Source organism: Parasteatoda tepidariorum, chromosome 1 (genome assembly GCF_043381705.1).
Source record: "Parasteatoda tepidariorum isolate YZ-2023 chromosome 1, CAS_Ptep_4.0, whole genome shotgun sequence".
NCBI lineage: Eukaryota > Metazoa > Arthropoda > Arachnida > Araneae > Theridiidae > Parasteatoda > Parasteatoda tepidariorum.
In genome coordinates this window covers 2,111,153-2,117,078 of record NC_092204.1, presented here as the reverse complement: position 1 = coordinate 2,117,078, position 5,926 = coordinate 2,111,153, and the positions used below count along the sequence as shown (strand labels likewise).

At 30.3% G+C, this 5,926-nt stretch overlaps 1 long non-coding RNA gene across 1 annotated transcript in view; it reads right to left on the bottom strand.

Moving 5' to 3' along the window:
• Positions 1-6: 6 nt before the first annotated feature.
• The window catches only part of LOC107443560 (uncharacterized), a 19,757-nt gene continuing 13,837 nt past the window's right edge, over positions 7-5,926 (bottom strand). The window contains exons 7-10 of the long non-coding RNA XR_006226809.2: positions 4,503-4,679; positions 1,829-1,945; positions 1,621-1,747; positions 7-732 (exon numbers count right to left, since the gene is read on the bottom strand). This is a non-coding gene — a long non-coding RNA (uncharacterized lncRNA). The remainder of the gene's footprint in view (positions 733-1,620; positions 1,748-1,828; positions 1,946-4,502; positions 4,680-5,926) is intronic.

Sequence of the window (5,926 nt, the reverse complement as noted above, 5' to 3'; positions counted from 1 at the left end):
CATTAGGTACTATGAGTATTGTATGCTTTTAAAAAAAAAGGGGTATTTGAGATGTTTTAGAGGTATAAAATATTTTTAAACTATGAAGCAAAACTCAAATTTACAAAGATTTGCCATTTTAAACTGCGTATTGCCGCTCTATAACTTTTTTTTATAATTAACAAGCTACGAAGTTTAAAACACATATCGAATAAAATAAAAGACTTACTGATCGTGTAGAATACCACGTTTCCCAACAAAGACTTTGATCATAGATGATTGGTGTAACTGAGAACAGACGTTTTTAAAAAGACGGCTGCGGTCGATTTGTAACTGGCAGAAAATGTTTTCGCTTTTTGTTAAACCACCTTACACTGTCAAAACTTTTTATTACGGCGCTTTATTAACGTTATCTTGATGGAAAAGATTTCTATTAATTTCTATTTAATAACCTTGCATCAAACTTCATTAAAGTTTGATAACACCAAATTTTTTTTCGTGAAGTAAAGAATTCTCCCGTGGAAGATTCACCAGCATCAATGAAAACCGCAGGCAAGTGATGAGCAGCTAAATTCTGGAAGATTCTCTTTTCTAGTGTGAGGACAATGAATGTAACACAATTTGTTTCTGACAGCATCAATGAAAACTGCAGGCAAGTGATGAGTAGCTAAATTCTGGAAGATTCTCTTTTCTAGTGTGAGGACAATGAACACAACACAATTTTTTTCTGACAGCATCAATGAAATTTGGCACCTGAAACAATAATAAAATAGAACATAAAATGCATGAGTGGGTACAAAATCTCGCTGATATGCATTCAGTTCACAAAATGCTAATCAGCATCTACAAATGAAAATTTTACTTATTTTGCTTCGTTAACCCACTATGAATTGAAATTATTTTAAGAAGGTGCCATTTGAGATTGAAGGCAGACATTCTTTTCAATGCATTCGCACAATTCCATTAATTCACACAAAACATTTACAGACTTTAAATGCACATAAAATCAGATAAAAAAAAAAGTTTGGCTGTTTTAAAAGTAATTCTTGGTATCGTTCACACACACACACTCCAATTTTTAATAAATTTCGTTAATTTGAAAATTAAAAACTAGCAATTTTAGATGCGATACAATACACCTGTATCAGTTTTGTTTGTTTCTTTAACTTTATTTTCAAACGACAGTGAAAATAGCAGTAAGTGTGAATAATTCCAAGAATTATTTTACGAAAAATATTTCAGCAGTTTAATTGATTTTAAAACAGAATTTTATTTCTTAAATCAACAAATTAATTATCGTGAAATTGCTCTGCTCATTAATGGTATTTAATTTAATTTTATAACCATCGTTGAACAGCCGACCCAATTTCGGATTTATGACAACTAATGTTCAACTCCACTAATGTTCAAATTACAACTAATGTTGTAATTTTGATCCCAATCCAGAAGACAAGGGAACTCCTGAATGCACTAATATTTATGAGTTTTAACAAAAAAGTTTTCTGAATAACAGAAAGAAAAAACATTTTTTAAAAACAGCAATAGCATATTCAAAAAATGCATCATTTATTCAAATCTTTTAAAAAGTACACAAGTATTTATAGAAAAGGTTTAAAAAAATATATGACCGAGTTAAATTACTTTGGAGGATTGGTAGAAACACTTCTTAGAATTGGTGTTTCTATTCTTGTAAGCAGTATTGGAATGGGACCATTTGTAGTTACATAACCGTATAATAGTTGCCTTTAGCTTATCATGATCTGAATTCCTAAAACAATAAAAAAAGGTACTTTAGCAGAGTATGAGAGACACAAAATTATGCCAATATTTAAAAATAAACATATTTTACCTTTATAAAACCTAAAAATTCAGCATTTTTCTTATCATCTTTAGCAACTTTTTCAAGTTTAACAAGAACAGCATCCAAATGTGCGGATCCGCAATAGCCAACACACATAGCACAACCCTATGTAAAAAGTTTATTGATTTAACGTTACATTAATGTGAATAAAGAAACTCAATATCTATGACAGGAAAAAGAAACTTGTTAAGTGAATACTAAATTTCATGAGTTGCAAACATTATGTTGGATCATAAACATTTTTGTCATAGATAGTAAGAAATTTACTCAGAAATTGTAAATTGTGTTGAATTAGCAACATAATTTATATCTTAAAATGTAAAGAAGAAAGTTTTATGAATCTATCCAAATAAATAAAGTGTGTGCAAAAATATTAGTTTGCAAATCAAAGTGTAGAAATCAGATGTTGAATTAATAACGTAATTCAGGGAGGTTTCTGAGCCCAACTCAAAACTCTTGAAAATTTCTTGAGTAAAATCATTAATGACACATTTCAAAAAATTAATGTCTTTATAAATTTAAATCTTTGATATTTTCAAAACATGAAATTGCAAATAAATTATATGTAGCATAATTTAATTGAATAATTATGTATAAGTTTGATTTTATCTCTAATTACATTTATTATTCTATCAGAAAAAAATATTTACAAATGAAAGAGATGCCTAGCGTAAACTCTAGTTCTAATAATTTTAAATAAAATATACAAGAATTTTTATTTATAAATGTGATCAATGATTTCTGGTAACTTCTGGACCATGGATTTCAGGAAGCTTCAGGATCGAGGCAAGCGACAAATCCGGAAGTCAGGATTTTTTCCTGAGCACAATAATCTCTACATAATTTATATCTTAAAATGTGAAGAGGAAAGTTTTATATGTTCCAAATAATGGTTGGCAAATTTCTGAGCTGAAAGTATGCTAATAGATATTCATTCAGAACATGTACAATATGTTAAATAATTAACATAATTTTTGTCCTAATGTGAAAAGGGTCTTTATCTCTCAGAAGCACGTTACATTTCATTTAAATTTTAGGATGCAAATTATATAGGATAAAAGAAAAATCTATCCCAAAAATCAAGAAGAAAAAAAAAAGAAAGAAAAATCAAGTGTGAGCAAAAATATTAGTTTGAAAGTCAAAGTGCAGAAATCACACCGCGTAAGGGTAGAAATCAGATTAAGAAGGAAGATCTAAAAGAATGTCTAAAAATGGTTTAACTAGTTACCATTTATGGTTACCTTAAATTACCTAGGTAATCTGGCCAGGATAGCCTGATTGTTAGGGCACTGAACTGACGTTCGTGAGAATGAGAGTTCGAATCCGGTCAGGCGAAGTCCCCGTGTAGTAAATGGTGACAGATGCACGTTAAAAAGGTTGGGTCACANTGGTTTAACTAGTTACCATTTATGGTTACCTTAAATTACCTAGGTAATCTGGCCAGGATAGCCTGATTGTTAGGGCACTGAACTGACGTTCGTGAGAATGAGAGTTCGAACCGGTCAGGCGAAGTCCCCGTGTAGTAAATGGTGTTAGGTGCACGCTAAAAAGGTTGGGTCACAAAGTCCTCCATATTCACATAACAAAATATACCTCTGGAGGTACTGGATTGGAGATTGATCTCTCTCTGGTTCAGGTCAAAATTGCGATTTGTGGATGAATGAAAGGTTGTATGAATGAGTCCTCCTTATAAACGGGTGTGGCAGAAGTTGAAATATTGGCCACAGATAGCCCCCCCCCAATGCACTAATGGTCGACGACGACAACAACAATCTGCAAACTACTTAGGTAATCTTTTTTTTATCTGCTTAGTGAAAATAAGATATCTGTGTGAACAACAGCAATGTTTCTGTATGCTTAAACTAACGTTATTTATTTATTTTTCACAATCCAAAACCTACAATCAAAAAATCTACACATTGGTTTATAGAATTAATCATCAATAATTTTCAAAACTATAATATAAAGAATCAAACATATTAAAATATTATTACAATTAGTGAAATTACCATAATGTTAATTAATTTATTTCTCAACATCTAAAGAATCAAGTAAAGAAATACAATCAACAAATTTATTGTTAGAATGAACTTTTGAATTTTGACGATGGAAAACCGTTAATATGCGCATTACCCTGGTCAATTGCAGAAAATTCTTGATTCTGCACTTTAATTAATTATTTGCAGATTAGCCAAACATATATATATATATATATATATATATATAGTGTGAGAAAGTGTTTCGTTTTGAATAATAAATTAAGAAAAGGGTTTACAGAAAATTAATTACATAAAAAGATTGCATTTTTAAAACAAAGATTAAAGATTACAAAAGATTTACATGAAAAGATATATATATTAATGTATGTATGTATGTATGTATGTAGAAAAATTCAAAAATTTTTCCAAAAAATACATTGTCGAATAATTGGTCAAACATTTGCCCAACGGAATGTTCAGCAAAAGGGCTAAATATCGAATAGTGAATGTTCGTTACATCCCTATATTCCAGGTCACAAAACCAAATGAAAAGAAGCATAAATAAGAAAAAGAAGAAACAAACAACAAATACTTTTATAGTTTGGGTCATGTATTAAACAAAACAAAAAATTTCTAAAATTTTGTTGTAGAAATAATGTGTCATAAAAAGGGATAATTTTCACCTTCTAATAACTGAATCAGAAGAGGAATTTTTGAGTCCCACAAAGGCATTAATTTGTTATTAATTGCAGGAACTTTCATGAACCTGAGTATCTGCATTCCTCTTCCTCGATCTTCAGATAGATAGCCAATCTAAACAAGAAGTCTAGTAAGAAGAATCTGAGAAGATGTTATACCACCTAAAATGACACATGAACTATATCTTAAAGGCAATACAACAAAAAATTTACTATTCAATGCCATAGATATATATATACACAGTCAACTCTCACTATTACAATATCCAATACAAAAATCACTCCCTTCATTACGATAATATTTCATGGTCCCGATGAATTTGAATATAAATTAATGTCATGCTCCCCTCAATATTACCATATTCTTTGAAGCAATAAAACAAAACAATTTATTGCCCCCCCTCCTGTAAAACGATTTTCTTTCCTCCAAATTTCAGAATTATTTTCGCCATTTATTATTGATTTTCAATTATTGTAAAAAATCTTATTTTATCATCTTTCGCCTTTTTTCCCCATCTTTTCTGACAAGAGAAGATTCATTGCTGACCACCCTAAAAAATTCCATTCTTAGAATCGCCTCCCTTAAGAAGTCACAGACGTCCTATCTGATTTCATTTCCATCGTGTTAAAAGTCATAACTGACCACAATCATCACATTTCACAACTGAAAGAGAATTTCTTTCCGTAGAGGGTGGGTGGAGAGCTGCATTCACAAACGAAAATCATTTTTGTGCTTTCAACTAAATGCATACTTTGTTGGTTGACTTAACAGTCAGAAAAATGAATAAACAAACAAAAATATCGCATTATTTTCAATAAAAACAGTTCTCAACTATGTTTCCGATCTTATTCTATCTCAATTGTTTTTAATATTTAACCATAATTAACCTACCTGCAAATTAATATATAAATGTGTAATTAATACACATATATAACAGGGTGCGTAGCCAAATCTTTGAATAAAAAATAAGCACTTTTTAAAAACTTTTCAAGCACTTTACAAAAATTTTCAAGTACTCAAAAAATTCATATCGAATCAATGATATTAATGAAAAGCAAAAACTTTTTATGAACAGTTTTAGCCTTAAAAAAAACCCAAAAAGAAACGGACGTAAATCAAAACAATCAGTACTTTCCCACATCACCGAGTGAATTCAACTTGACTCTGAACAAAAGTACCCTTACCCCCTACATCAAAAAAGTGTTAAAAGTAAAATAAAATAAACAAGAATAAAATTAAAATAAATTAAAAAGAAAAACATTTAATAAGGATCTGATATTCTCTATCCGAATTGGAGCACTCGGGTTTCGGTTTCAAGTGTGCGTGCATGCGCAAGTCATAACGTGGGTACGACATGAAGTCCGCGTGAATGATTACGTAGCAAACACCCCATTTTTCGTGAAATGCA